Source organism: Chaetodon auriga, chromosome 11 (genome assembly GCF_051107435.1).
Source record: "Chaetodon auriga isolate fChaAug3 chromosome 11, fChaAug3.hap1, whole genome shotgun sequence".
Lineage (NCBI taxonomy): Eukaryota > Metazoa > Chordata > Actinopteri > Chaetodontiformes > Chaetodontidae > Chaetodon > Chaetodon auriga.
In genome coordinates this window covers 21989136-22005509 of record NC_135084.1, presented here as the reverse complement: position 1 = coordinate 22005509, position 16374 = coordinate 21989136, and positions in this window count along the sequence as shown.

The window sequence follows — 16374 nt, the reverse complement described above, 5'->3', positions numbered from 1 at the left end:
AGCCTCACAGCACAGCTCGTGCTATGATGCAGCATTAAAACACCGCTGAGCAAATTTCACTCCCAGGATTTGATATGATCCTGGAAATAGCAAAGATCTCAAAAATGATGATGTGCAGCATCAACAGATGTCACTAAAAATGTTAATTTGTATTCTTGATCTTAAAAAAATGTAAACATTAGCGCACAAAGCGCGACAAATTTTAATCAAAGGTCATTAAATGGTAGGAGGTGCTGTAAATGATCTTTGGACGCATTTCAGTTTATTCTTGCTATATTTTCTACACTAATAAGCAGAATTGGGTTAATTCATAATCATGATTGGCAAAAAGTACAAAATGAAGAAAAAAATGAATGTATGTAGTGTACAAATAAAACAAAAATGTCTTCTTCATTCTGTTCACCTGCTGCTGATTTGCAGTAATTGAACCAGAATTAATTTCTATATATTTTTTCCGCTTATCTTTGCAGAAGCTGATGTGCTTCAATAGGCCTCAGATGAGCTCACCTTTATGTAACATCACCTTAATACAGCTGAAAGTGTTACTGAGGAAATTTCACCGCATCACAATAAATGCAGGTCATCTGCCACCAAACACAGCAGTCACCCTGGAGTCCACATCTATAAATAACCTCCAATCAACTCATAAGTGTTTCACTACGAGTTCAGATCGTACAGCTCAATATTACTATATGAGCTCACCAATAATAATAATCACATCTATATTCAATCATTTATATTCAATACTAATCTGGAAGACAGTTTACTGATATTCAGTCAACAATTAGACATTTAAATATGTGATCAGAGAGTCTAGACTTCAAGCTTCAGCGAGAGTGATATTTTAAAACAAAGCGAAATATTTAGGATACATTATTTATATTATAGGAGACAACTGAATTAAAGATCTGATTTTTTTTTTTTTTTTTTCCTATTTTGTGTACAATAATTAAAGGTTAAAAAAAAGGAAGTGATTTCTATCAGAAATGTCCAGAATTATTTTTACTTCAAATATCATTATTCATCTGTTCTATAGTTATGATATACTACAACAGTTTGGATAATCAGCAACATTAATCTTATATTATATCTTATTAAATCTCATAAAGAGTCCCTGGTTAAAATAATTCAGACTGCAGACGTGTTTTAGTATCTGAAGCCTCAACTGTATAATAATTATAATATTAATTAGGGAATTGTTGGTGGAGGAGCAATACTATCTTAATAATTAGGGCATTTTAGATTAATAATTATTATTTCATAATTAATGAACTGTTTCAGGAGTGAATATGTGACCTGATATTTCAACCTGTTACAATACACGAAACATCACTATTATATTATAATCGCTGATAAAACAATAACCAATTTTATCATGAGAGCTGAGAGCGTGGATAAATATCAACTCGCATCAAATCACAGAGCAACTCAACACAATGAGAATTTCCAAAGATCTGATCCTCTATTTCCTCATTCATTCCATTGATTTAGTGCACGAAAACAATTGATTAGGAGTTAAACAGTAAAGAAAATAAAACAGAATAAATCCTGAAGTGCTGTGTTGTTTTACATTTTCCTGCATGTTGCTGCTGTTTGCCACATTTAGCATCACGCTCTGTGTCAACACTAAACACACTGCAGCCAGTTTACACTCCGGCTCTCCAACAAGCTGGAATATCCACAGACTCCCAGAGCCAGAGGAGAAGCTGAGGACCACTGCACACATTCAGAGAGGAGGGGGAGGAGGGGGAGGAGGAGGAGGGGAGTTAACACATGGTTACCAGGGTGTCAGCACCCCCTGCTGGCTTTGGCTGCATGAGTGGGACATCTGCCCTCTTGTCGACCCCCCCCCACCCTCTCCCCCAAAACCATCCACCCAGTTTTCTCCTGCCCAGTCGACTACCACATACTACTACGACTACATGCAGTAGAAGTTCAGACACTAGAATCTCTTCAGACATTGTTGAATCCCATGTGCACGACTGAATTCAACACAAATCAGCACAACGGTGCAAATACCAGCTTGTATCTCTGTTGCACGTCCAGTCTGATAATGCCGTGTTTACACCGCTTTCAGTGATGATGCACAGTCATCATCAAATCAACGTGTCCACTTAACATGTCCACAGGCTTTCTGGAACAAACTGCTCCATGAGAATACGTTTTTTTACGCACACATGCATGCATTAAGGGATGACACCTTATGATCTACACTGTGCCCGTGGCCTCTGTTTGATGGCCAGATGCTGACTGATGTGGATAATTCATGAAAGCACTTGTGCCCTTCTCTCTGTTTCGCAAGTGTTTTGTATCTGTGTGCGCACATCAGTTCAGTTACACAAGTGTAATCATTCCCGTGTTAATGTCAGACTTTGCAGTAGAAAATGACATGTTTGCTCCCATATATCACACCACGTTTCCCAATAAGGGGATATGTGATGAGTAACCAGGATGCTGTTTCATGTCTTGGCGAAGGTCATGTTTATTAATGTAGCTTTAGATCACATTTACACAGATGCCTTTCAGCGTAAAGTAAAGGGATAATAAAAACCAGTAGAATATGAGATATGGGGTTTATATACATCAATATCCCACTAAAATTGTCACATTCTAGCTTTCATTTTACTGTTTCTCGTAATTGGGATATGAGTTTAGGAAGACAGTCATAAACAACAATATAGTGTCTGCAGTTATCTACTGTCAGAGAGAAAAGTTGAGTGTTAGGAGCAGAATTGGAATAATAAATAACTGTATTATTCTATTATTATTACAGTTCTACTTATGACCAATGCCAATCATTCAGGTTTCCCCCAGACTGAGTTAAAAATATGTTAGGACTGGTTTAGAAAATCAAACTGGTCTTTGTTTTACTGTTAGACTTTACTAATGACACTAATGACTAAACAAGGATAGCTCGGGTATTCTACGTCTATAGGTCTACTATGAAATCTAAGGGGCACGGCTACAACATGTTACTGCTTCATTAGCATGCACTTTTCCACACGCTGTAGATTCATATTTCCATTTCCTCTGTCGTCTCCTGCTACATTCATCCTTTGCTGACTGGTACTTATGTAACAAACTTATTTTCACCATAACCGTGATCTTTTCATAAAACTGAATGATTTTTGTGCCTAAAACCAACCAAACTGAAACCGTTTTCCAACATGAACAACATAATGCACTCAATCTGCCAGCAACAGATTTGTGAAACCAGTCTCTTACAGTCAGAGCAGAGCTGCCACGTACAGATTGAAAAACACCTTCAGCACATTTTAAAGAGCGAGAGAGAGGCTGACGATCTGTCACAGTGAATCATTAAAACCTCTGTACACAATCACAGCTGTGTCCAGTTACACTGGCTGATTACACCTATTCTCAGATCTGCCTCTGAACACACTCCACAAACTGTGATTGACATCTGCCTGTGTTATTTTTGTTCACATACAAATAACATCTACAGGAGAGTAAACAGTGTTTGCCAAGCTCAGCTGTTTCGGCCTTACTTTGGGTATTTTGCAGCTGAACGGTTTCATATCACTGTATACATTACATTATGATGTGCTTCCTGTTAATCATGTGACACCCGAAGGAAGAAATGGAAGTTTCCAATAAAAGAAATCTTCAAAAACTTCGAAGTTTTGCAGAAATTAAGACCGTAGTTTCAACATTAGAGATTGTAACACCAGTGTGTTAATGTTAAAATCTAATTTCCTATAGCATGCATTGCAAATGATCTGCAGGAAATGATATCTGGATTTAGACAAAAATGAATGAGCCACAGCTCAAAATGACACCGTGTTCTCCTTTAATTTGCATATTAACGCTCGCTTCCTAACTGTCCGCTGACTCATTTTCCTCAATGGGAAGTTTTACAAACCACAGGAATATCAAGGTCTCAAATCAAAGCCGGGAATGTGAAAACGGGAGATGGGAACAGCACATTACTGTGACACCGCCATCTCCCATGTGGACGTACAGGAGAAGGGTGACGCTACAGAGGGCTCTGGGTCTTGTCGTTAGCCAGGAACGAGCTGCTCTCTCTGGGTTATCAGCCTTCTCCCATGACCCCCCGGTGGAGCAGCAGGGCTGTTCTGTTGTTTCATTATCACAGAGGTTCACGTAGCATGGAGAGGCGCCATCATTATCCATCAGGCTTAATGAGACTATCTCGCTGCCGTAAAAGGTCAGGCAATTACTGCTGGTGCAGTTTTCAGCCTGGAGACGCGAAGAGGTTGGAGAGGGATGGAGGCGAAATAGATAGTACACACAGACGCACACACACACAAACAAACACTCATAGAGGCTGCTTGCATGTTCGATATTCAGGTATCATCACTATTTGATGCAAATCTTGTTTCTGGAAAATGCCAACTTAATTAATACTATTAAAAAAAGCGGGGGTTTTTTTGTTTTTTTTAATTTCCATTTATTTGTAAGTTTATCCAATATTTCTTATGTATATGCTGTCAATAACTTTGCATTGTAAACTATTGTTTGCTGAATTTGCCTTTTTTTATCTCATACATTTGTAAAAAAAAAAAAAAAAAAAAAGTTTGTTTCTATTAATGCAGCTGGTATTCGCGTGGTTTGGGTCTCAGAGGAAGAGAAACTCTCTGGAAAATAGCAGGTGACTCTCCAGTCATCTGGATCATGTGCAGTATATGACAAGCCTGTAATTGGATCAGGCATTGGACCTTTGACCTGTGGCATATGACATCACCTAGAGGCTGTCTCTCACAGTTCTAACCATAAGCAGCCATAGCTTCAAACAACAAGGTCTCAAAATATACAGCAGTGTGTATAGAATAGAAACCTTAATTTACAACCCAAATGGAAACCAAATGACACCACAGAGGCATTCGAAGGTCCAATATTTATAATTAAAAGGCGGCCATTTTTGTTGATTACCACCAGGCTAATAAGTGCCTCTGTCTGCTTTGTTACTGCAAACACACTCTCAGCTAAAGTTAGAACATTTTAATAAAAGAAATTACAGTGTTTGACAAAATAATCTTGACTCAAGATCCATTTAGAAGCTTTTAACTGCATCGGCTTCATCAGCAGATGGAGTTTACTCACATAACAGGTGGTCGTCTGGGGAGATCGTAAACGCTGACTGTGTTCAAGGATGGTCCTTGGCGTCTGATGTGAGTGACCTCTGCTGGATGTGGGTGAAAATCTGGAAAAAGATAGTATGTGGACCTTGAGCTAACTTTTTCCAAAGTCCAGAGCATTCATGCTCAAAAATACTTTTTGTTAAACACATAGTTTTGCTGTTGGTTTGAGGCTGAGTAACTATCCCAGCAGGGTTGTTTTCACCGCTGGAGTTGAGGCTCACTGCATTTTGATATATTTTGCGCTAAAAAAAACCGGCCTGCTCTATATTATCCCTCGCTCAATATGCAATGTGCATTCATAACCTTGTTGCCATCCTCGCAGATTAGCAATGAGGAATGATGATAACTCCTCCGGTGCCACGACAACAGTGGAAATGAAGAAATGATCCTTTTCTATATTGCCGCTATTTCAGCGTACAACCATTTAACTCCAACTGATGTCTCTGCAATGACAAGATACGGCACCTGCAGAAAAAATGTTTAAGAAAAATAGCACCCCTCCTTCCTCCATCAGAGCTCGATCTTGCCTCCAGAGCCACAGGCGATCCTGGGACAGGTTTATGCTCCTCTCCCAGAGAGTTTGAGCCACTGGTTACTGTGTTTTAACGGCTGGATTAATGGGGTGGCAAGAGGGGCCATAAATTGATAATATAACCGCTGAACATACTTGCCAAGACAATTAAGATAATACAACTGGAAATAGAGGCCCCATGAATCGCCACGGTAAAGAGCAATGGCTGCCTCACAATGATGCGCGCCCTTGAGGCCTTTGGCTAGAAACTGCCGTCTCTTTTCTGCCACACGTGAGTGGCGATAAACTTCACGACAATTACACCTGACTGCTGGAAAGTTAAAAAAAAAAAGGTCATTTTGAAAATGTAGATGGTTTGAGCAATTAGTTTAACATGCAGATCTCATAGGTGAGTATTTAAGACAGCGTTTCACTGTTTTTAATGGGACATTTATCATAATGTCATCACAGGTAGTCAAAAAAATCCAAAAAGTTTCAAAGAAAATGTCTTCCTGGAGTAATTTGTCCTGTCAAAACACCATCTACGGGCATATCCATAGTTTATTACATGGAGGCTTGACATTTCAAATACTATTACAGTGAGTAGAGTGTCCAAAGGTCAATGGTCTTGTCTGTCATTAACTCTGCGGCTGCGTCGTTGAGATGGAGAGCTTATGTGCCGAATGATCTGAACACAATTTGCTTAATACCGCTCTCATCTCCATCAGGCTTCTTTTTTCAGCCTGGAAACACACAATAGGTTTTGTCAGTCCGTGTGAGGCAGAGAGTAGAGCTGAGCGCCCATCCACTGCCCTCTCTGAATGAAGTAATGAGTAGTTTCAATGGCGACGTTCCCAATATTTATTCACATTAAACTTGATAAAAGACGAATCCGCTGCACCTTAATCACAGAAAGTGACACTCCTCGTGAAGATTAGGGGGCCGATTCAAGAGCGTCCTTCCAGGATCGTTATTCAACATCTGTAAAAAGGCGGCCATGTTTTTCTTCCTGCCCCTGTCGACCACCATCCCGCTGCATAACGAGCATGCGGCGACAAGCGGGTAACAAAAACAAAGGCGTAATAAGAGAGTGAAAAATGATGCGGGGCGGTTGTAATGAAGATGAAAAGACTTGCTCTGATGCCTAATGAAGATACATGCCCGTATTTCTCTGACACAGTACTAATTAGAAGCTGGGCTTCCATTAATAGCTCATGAAATATTAAGTTCCATTAGCTAATAAAAGCAGACTGCAAAAACTAGCGCATGCTCACTGAAGCTTTCTGAGGCAGGTAAAGAGATACAGTAGAAGGTCTTGGTTTTATTGCCGGGAGCAGAAATGATGAAATGTGCCTCTTCATTATTACAACTTAACACTTATCAAGACTGAGGCAGAATAGCTCTTTTCCCCAGGTTATTACAAAAACGTAAATTTGTCAAATATATGTTTGAGGTGTTAAAAATGTTTTACAGTAAAGATTCTGGCTCTACTTGCTGAAGCAGGGGTGTTTTTTTAGAGATACTTTACATTTATCCTAGTTAACTCCATCCTTTATGTGCTGCTCACTGGCGGTTCGCTCACAATGAGAAACTGAACAGTAGTAGCTTGAAAATACTGAAATGCACCTACTTTTGCGCCGTGTTTCAATTATTTCATCAATTTCAATTCCTTCCTTAGCCTCATCCGTACCTAATAAATTGGATTTAGTATGTGAAATCAATTAGAAACCATAGCATTTAGCTATTAGCTTCATGTAGCCACTCTGAAAAAGCATGGCCACGCTTCTCATTCTCTGCTCAAACAATATCTTCATCAAGTCAGCTCATTTAAGCAAAGATAATACAGATACATCCTCCCCTCTTCCTCCTCTGGAGCTGAATCCAAGAAGAAATTCAGAGGGAATTAGGGAATTAATCATTAATGGTTGGCCAGTAATGATCCTGGGACTTGGCGTCATTGGTAAATTATAATGAATGATCATAAAGCCTGGCCCCGCTAGGGCCCCTTCAGCTCCAAGGCCCCTGCAAATGAGAACGGAAAAGACCCATAGTCGGTGAGTATGGGCGGCCCTGCCAAGCGCCCGATTGATTTTCTTATTTTCGTGCCGGCAGCCTGGCTCTGAGGAATGAGTTTTAATTCTGGCAGTGCATGATTAAGTCTGCTTGTGCTTAACGCCGACCTGCTCAACTGGAAAAGTGGATAGGGTAGGAAAAGGAGGAAAGAGAGTGAGGGCTGTGATAGTGAGGAATGTGTGTTGGTTTGCTTTAGTGAGCCTTTATGCTTGTGTCTTAATGGGAGTCCGTGTGTGTGTGTGTGTGTGTGTGTGGGTGGTGGGAGCTGCGGTTGTTCTGAGGGCCTGAATGGCACCTGTCAGGCTCTTGATTAACGAGGCCCTCTGCCCTTCAATTCCCCAGCCTGTCACTCAGAGAGGATGCATTAATCTTCATCGCCCACTTGTCAGGTCAGGGCCGGTCCAAGACACCCACCAAGTGTGTGTCCGTATGCTTGCGTGTTTAATGTGTGTTCGGACGTCGGCTGCATGCGTTTCAGTGTGTGTAAGTGCATGTATGTGCCGCTGCTCGTGTGTGAGATTAAAAGCAATGTGTGCACATGTGAGATTGCCTGGGTGGAGGGGGCGAAGCGGGAGGGGGAGGTGTCTGGAGTGAGGGAGTTGAGTCAAGTAACATCAGGCTGGACAAAAGTACAATGACGCAAGGGCAAAGTGCTGGCAGTCAGGAAACATTACAGTACCAAGAATTCCTACAATTAATATTTAGTCCATTAAAAATATATTTGAATTTGCATAATTTATTTATAATCACAAGCGTGTGTACATCTGCAATACCCACATCATTCCCTTGTGTGAGAGGTGAGAGGAAAGGCTGGGATGAAAGGGGGTAGGTTGCTCATCAGTTGTAAGAGTGTGTGTGTGAGGTGTGTGTGTGTGTGTGTGTGTGAGGGGACAGATGGAGAGTAGGGTTGCTGCTCCTGCCAGCCGCCACTCGCACTCAGCCAACCAGCACCCCACCCCTGAACCCTCGACGCAAGCCGTCCAACCAATCCGACGAGCCCAGCCGCGCAAGCGCCAGCCAATCAGCGAGCAGGCAGTTCAATTAGAGCATAATAAAGGGACATTCATCATTCAATTAGGCATCTGTCACCGCGCCACAAAAGAGGAAAAAAACTTGGAGATGCTGAGAAAGAGAGAGAGAAAGAAAGGTTGGAAGAAGACAGAGAACAGCTGAGAAAGGAAAATGGAAAGGAAGAAGAAACGCAGGCAATAAATAAACAGACCTCCAGAGAAAGGGATGGAAGGAAAGAAAGAGAGACCAACGGAGAGAGAGAGAGCGTGGGGGGAGACAACAAAAAGAGAAAGAGAGAGTGAAAAAATGCAAAGGGTGCAGGGAAAGAAAAACAAGGCGGGGATGCAAAAATATTCATAATGTTAATTACAGTGCCGTCGCAGTGACATTGTTATGACTAACAGCCAGCTCTGGTGTAATGAGGAGCAGAAGAAAACATATCAGGACGTCAGAGACGTATCGGGCCGATTATCTGCCGCGTTTTATCATAAAAACTTCTCAACTCTTTCAGAAAAGTTCTTCTGTAATCAGCCTCCAAAGACTCATCGTTTTCAATAAAACGTGGAGACGCAGAAATCCATGCTGCTTCCAGCACTGCAGATCGTGCAGTAGCTCCTCACCGTGATGCTTGAAGCTGCGGCACAAATAGTACTTTTTAAAACATACAAAGCACAGAGAGCATCATGTAAAACAAACAGATTAGGCCATTAATCAAGACGGCTGGAGGCCTCCTTACCACACCAGCGGGATTGTTTATGCCCTTCAAAATTAAAACCGTCTCCTCGTTGAAAGGAGGATGTCTCCGCTGGCTGGAGTTGTGGTTGCATTTGTTTGTTTTTCTCTAATCACACAGAAGACACTGACAGAGACTCTGAGCCCCTCAGCTCTGTTTACTCTGAAAGCCTCCACCTGATTTTGTTGTACTGTACACGCATGCAGCCTGCGCCTTTTTACGCAGCCTTGGTCCAATTGTGCATCCATGCATCTCTACACTTCACTGCAAACACAAACCCTCTTACTCGCCATTGCACTCTTCATGAATTGGTGGACTGTACGTCATTGTTCACCTGCAGACAACAGCACGAGTATATTTCTATCTATAAAGCAACACTGGGTTGACAGCTTCAGCTACATTCTTCCAAGTGCTTGCTATTTAATTTCCCTGGTTTTGACAGATCTGGGCAATACCCACATTGTACACTGGTTTTGGGACTAAAATAAAGGATTTGCTTCCAGATCACACGTTAATTGCGGCGTAAAGGTCTCCACAGTGACAGCCATGGCTGTTCCTGGTAATTAAACTAATGTGAAAATGCATGTTGTAATAAATGATTCATATTAGAACATTAATATCCTTTTTTTTTCTATTGCTAGCTTGACATTGTGTCATCTTGTGTGTGGAAAGCTGCGCGGGACCTTAAGAGCTCATAATGATCGATAAAAGCATGTCGTCCAGTTATAGTCTTTTCTCTACGTCTCTCTACGCATATTCCAGGTGTCATATGCTCCATATATTGATTAGATGTTGATCAGGTTATGCCAATAAGCAGTTACCTGATCTCTAAACAAAAAGACTGGCTCCATTATCACTTACACCTGAACGCTAAAGTCTTTGTGTACTGTACAATGTGTAAATCAGCCAATAAGACATGAGAGCACCGCACGACAGACGAAGACCTGGTGAGTCCAGTTTTCCCTGGAGGGAATTCTCACTTGCTTCTGTTTTGGAGGCAGTTTGGTGTTTTGATCTAACACTTGATTTACGTGGATATTTTTACCCAAAGTCATGGCTGGCGGTGCAGCCTTGAATAAATGCTTGTCATAAAATCCCTCATCATTTCAAACACGCTCGTCACGTTGTCTCTTTCTCGTCTTCCATCTCTCCCTCTCCTTGTCTCTTTCCATCTCTCTCCCGGCCTCTCTCGTGCCAGCTGTCTCCAAACCCCTGTGGTCCTCCCCACCCCCCCACTCCTCTCTCAACCCAGTCCCCAACCAAGCAGGAAAATGATCCCTAGTAAATAATATATCAAGATAAATGATAATTGCTCCATTTTTGTGTGTGTGTGTGTGAGTGTGTGTGTTCCCCGTCACATAATGAGCCCCATAAATTAGCAATGAATACGGCTGACAGCGTTTGTCAGAACATCTTGGCAACCTTGGCATCCCAATGGTTAAAACTTGGTGTTTCCTCAGCTTAGAGATGCGTCCTTTAATTCAAATTATAAAGCAGGTCAAAGTTCGTTCGAGAGTTCACTCACTTCCTGAATGTTGCTGGAGAAATGAATCCGCTGTTATCTGCTTTGCTGGATCCTCTGAGGACGCAGGCGAGGAGGAACTGTGAGAGTTGAGTAGTTTGTATTAACAAGGTCAAAATGAGAGAGATCGTTTGTCTTCTACGGTTGTGATTTGAAGGAGAATACAAGCCAGTTCGGCCTGAAATTCACTTGCCTGCACACACTGTAGGAGTATTACACTTCATTATTCCTCACAGAAATAATTGAAAATATATATATACAATGTCACTGTAAAAACAACCAAAAAAATCTGGACACAACAGCAGTAAGCGCACACACACACACACACACACACACACACACACACACACACACACACACACACATCCTGTACAGTAATTGTGGACTGGCTGTGGGTGAGCACTCGCGCTTCAGCCCTGTCCCTCCGTCCCTGTCAGACATCAAACGGGGGGCCTTGGCCACAGATCGCACACACGGGCGTCCCCAGAGACCGCCTGATTGAAACCTGGCAACAGGACCAAACAGCTGCTTCAAACAAAAGACATCTGCATATTTCAGATTTGTTTTTCATAAATTAACACCACAACCTGCCAAAAATCTGGGCGAGGGAGTCTATCGACTTGTGTATAATTAGATAAAGTTTACAAGCTTTGAAAGTTGGAAATTAGCATGAGGTAAAGGGGTGCGCGCCGGGGAGAGACGGGGGACCCGGCTTACAGGCATGTGTCTGCCTTCTTTTGTGATGACGGGGAAGCGGTGGGGGGTTGGTGGCTGTTCAAGCTCAGGGAAAACATACAAACACAACTCCTCTGGTGTCTGTTGAAGCCACAACAGTAGCTCAGTTTGTTGACAGCAGGTGATTGGCTGCAGCCAATCGAATACTCTTTTTTCGGCTCTGCCTTTGACCCGATGACTCCTACTGTGCATTTGTGTGCACATACGCGTGTGTGTCTCTGCTGAGCTCTGATAGGGCCCTGTGTGGTGCCTTTATGGGGTCAGATAGCGAGCTGCTTCGCTTGTAAAAACCCCTTCAATTATTCAGTGAAGTCAAGTCTCCCCTTTATCTCCTGCTTGTGCCCCGGTGTGTTTGGGGACAGCAGGGAGAGCGTGAGAGTGAGGGCCAAAGAGAGGGATAGAGAGAAGAGAGAAGGGAGGGCTGGAGGGATGGATGGATGGATGGATGGATGGATGGATGGATGGGAAGGAGTGGATGTCTCCTCAAAAGCATTGCTGCCTAATTACTAGCTCATTTAGATCAGCAACCACAGTTATAAATAACCCAACAGCTGGCGCGATGGAACCAGACAACACCAAACACGGAAGCGCAGCACAATATCACAGTCAGCTGAAATAAGCGTTGGAATGATAATGGTGTCTGTGGTGCACGGAAAGAGTCCGATGTGTCTCAACATGGTCGTGCTGTTTACAATCCAAAAAGCCTCAAACGGTCCCGGGGTAAGGGTGAGGTTAAGTCATAAGAATAGACGTTACACCAGACTTTCATTCCAAAACTGTGTTCATTATGAGAAATATTTGTTGCCTGAACATCACATCTCGAATGTAAAAAAGCTCTAATTTTAACCAAAGCTTTCGAGATAAGCCGTCACAGCGGCAGTAAAGAGCAGTAGATATGATTAAACAGATGAATAAAACATGATTGTTTAACATGGAGGCCATATTTTGTCGCGTTTTGCCATGTGCAGCTTTTCGGCCTATAATGCTGACTGAAAATACAAATTTCACCTCGCAGGAAACTCTGAGTTGAAGGTAAACATCCTAACAACTACTCTCAGCACCAAACTATTTCTGCACGTCGCCTCCATGCAATCCTTCGCTTGTGGTCAACGAAAGCATGTTTATGGAGCAGCTTCCTCACACCAGAATAAGAAGAGGGATCAATGCAAAACGATCAACAACAGCTCACATGTTCCTGTGAAATTCAAATATTGTCATGTGTTTATCCCCCAGGCCGGAAGATTTTACACATTTCTCTGTTTGCGTCCCGCGAATGCAGAGCCGCTTCTTCTGTGAAGTGATTATACAGACAACTTGGGAGTGATATAATTACCTCAAACATGGCAGCCCTAGTGGTGGAGCTTGTGGAGGTGATAATATATGGTAATTACCAGTTTCTAGGGCTGAACAATCTGGAAAGAATGTATTTAAGATAAAAGCATGAAAACAACCCCGGCAGCACTTTTACATGTACAGCATGGTGTTTGCACTGTAAAGGAAGACAATGGCTGTAAACATTTAAGAAATGGTAATGAGATAAATGCTGTATCCCTTCCGGAGTACACATGTATTTTTGCTCATAGACGTTAAGTGTAACAGCCCTCACAAGGAAAGGATTTAACAATGAAAGATTAAAATCTATATCCCCAGAAACCAAGTAGATAAAAGGACTGTCTAGACAGTTCTAATTAGGTTTTGATTGTAATTGAAAGTTTATTGTTATTTCACTTGTTCATTCTGTTAACAGATTTGTTTATTTCAGCCCAAAATACTATTAAGTGTCCAAAACTTCTTTGAGCATCTCTAAATGAATATTCCTTCTCCCTGACATCAGTTAAAGGTGAATAAAAGGTTTCTCTCCCAGTTAAGGCCTGAAATTTCATTAACTGCTTTGTGGCGGGTGGAGACTTGTGAAATCTTTGCCCTGTTTACACAAACCTTCACAGGGGAAACACAACTCTGAGACTGGAGCCGGCGAGCATCAGGGGAAGGTCGGTTTTCAAAAAGGTATTCATTCAGTCGCAGCTCTTTGACGAAGAGCCTGCGATACAGCGGATCTGCTTTGGTCGTTGTCTCTTGACGGACGTTTTGGCAGCAGATGACGGCTCCTCAGTTCGAGATGAGGAGGCTCAAAGACTGTAGCTCTCTGTTAGCAAACAATGGGCAGGTTTCTCTTTCAGCAAAGCGAAAGACCAGAGCGAGAAAGGTGATCTTCCTGTCCCAGAACGCACTCGCAGAAATGACACACCTGATGGGCAAATCTGGTTTTACCTCCTGATATTGAATATATTCACTATTACTATTTAAGCTAATGTGTCATCTGCTGGTTCACTTGGATGTCCGCCTACATGGTGCCTGGTTCACAAGAAAGGAGAGCAGGTGGCTGAGATCAAGATATCAGTTTACATTTCATTTATCTCGAGTCTATTAAAAAAAAAACTTTGCCTCGTAAGCATCGCTGTCACAGCTACACCAGTGTAACTAATTTCCGACATTGCTAAACCCAGAGTGATGGAAGGACTCGGGGAGTAGGAGATGTTAAGAGTGGGCGGTCCCCCCTGTTGTAGGAAACTCCGGTGAGGGGTGTTCGCCATATGCTCGCCGGGTTCTGGGGGAAAAGGGCTCAGAGGATAAAAGTGAGCGCGGCAGCAACGGCCCTCCATCAGTGTGTTCAAAGCCTCCATATGAAAATGACTGTGTACAAGACTTCCACTGAGGCCAAATTTAGATCAAAGGCAACGGCGGGCAGGAGGGGAACAGAGGGAGGGAAACAGCGCTGGTTTGGGGCAGACGGGGAGTTGTGCATGAAATGGAAGTTTGTGCAATGTGATGAGCAAATCTGTGTGTGCATGGGAATGTTAGTACTAATAAGTGGGGAAATTTGTCAATTTATTTTTCCCCTTTACACTGAGGATGTCAATACCAAATTGGAGCTGTTAACTTGTGATGTGACTTCCAGCCGGGTGAAATGAAGTTGTGTCTTTTCCAGGTCACCAAACTGGCAGTTTTACTGTACGGACTGTGCACGGGATTGAATTTAGAGAGCATGTAGCAGGAGATGCAAATTAGCTTTTGATGTTTTGAGTTACAGTATATTTGTTTCCCAAATTTCTTTCCCGCAGTGGAAGCAGAGAGAAATCGACCCATCAGTGTCAGCTGATGTAGTGTAAGTAATTATTTTAAAAGCATTATAACGTTCTCTTGAATAAATAATCAGACATAAATGATTTCTTTATCTATCTTTTTACTCTCCAACATCTACTGTATATGCAGCCGCAATCGTAAATATGTGATTAAATGAATAGTTTGTGTATTTCTTTGTTCTTGCTGTGAATTATTGCCATGACAAGCAGCAGAACTATTTTAGCAATTTTGCATTTGTTGGGGACTATTTTCAGTCGTGGATTAATACATGGATTAATTTGGTGTGCTGTTGAGCCTTTACTGCACCACGATGGTGTGTGATAAAGCTCTGTGCCGCACAGACTGTGGCTAAACATGTAAAACCTGCACATAGGATCAATTCATTACCGGTCTTGGTCTTTTCATGGGATGTGTTGACAATGACAACATCGCCATCTTGATCTTAAAACCTATTTCAAGTCTTTTTCATCACTTGCTGCTCGCCAGTAACTTCCCCCAGAAAGACCGATCAAACACTGGGTGCTCAGAACAGCCAATGTAAACGCTGTCAAGAACTGGCTACATGCTGAATCACTGTGTTATATCATTCAGAGATATAAAGCAGAACAGCGCAAATTTATTTAAATAAAACTGTTATTGACTTACAATATAAATTACCATAAATCACAATCTTAAAGCTCCTGATCTTACTGGTGGAACAAACGCTAACGTTGATATATGAGAGGCTCAGTCTGCTCCACTCGTCACATCTTTCTTCCATCTCTTCACCTCCATTCCTTAATCCCCCCCAGCTCCCTCCTCTTCCTCCTCCTCCTCGCTCCTCCCTCCTCTCCTCCTTGCTTCCTGCATCTCAAGAGAGGAGGTCACATGCTGCAGACCTGCTCTGTGCCATCTGGCTGACTTCCTGTCATCCTTACCCCAGGAGAGAGCGGCTCTGCAGGGTATACGACTGGAGAACACCTCCCCCCTCCTCCTCCTCTTCCTCCTCCAGGCCCCCGCACACCTGAGCAGAAAGGGTGAGAAAAACACGGAGGGAAAAACAGAGAGAAAGAGCACGAAAAAGAGTAGAGGCTGAAATAAAGAGATAAAGAAAGGGGAATACAGTGGGAGAAAGGGATGAAAATTAGAAAATCCTACAAGCAAACAAAAGCAAAAACTTTCAGTGCTGCTCTGAGGAAAACTAATTAAGATTTTAAAACATGTGGTGTGGGAAGAAAAAAATAGGTGTGATGCCGTGATAATGAAATTTTACCTCAACAAAAGGGACAGTTTTTGTGTTTTTATATGCTTGATTTTCTTGTAGCTCGACATCAACTGTGAAAACTCAGAAACATTGTTTTGAAATTGTGGTTGAATTTCCATCAAGGTCCTTCATGCAGGCACAGCCCACTTTGTTTGGCACCTTCTCACCTTCCTCTCACACGTCTCCCTCTAACACAAGAACATCAGAATTGGTTAAAAGCGCATACATGCCAGATTAATCTTAATGTCCCACCCATGGTCTTGCATATTCATATAAATATAA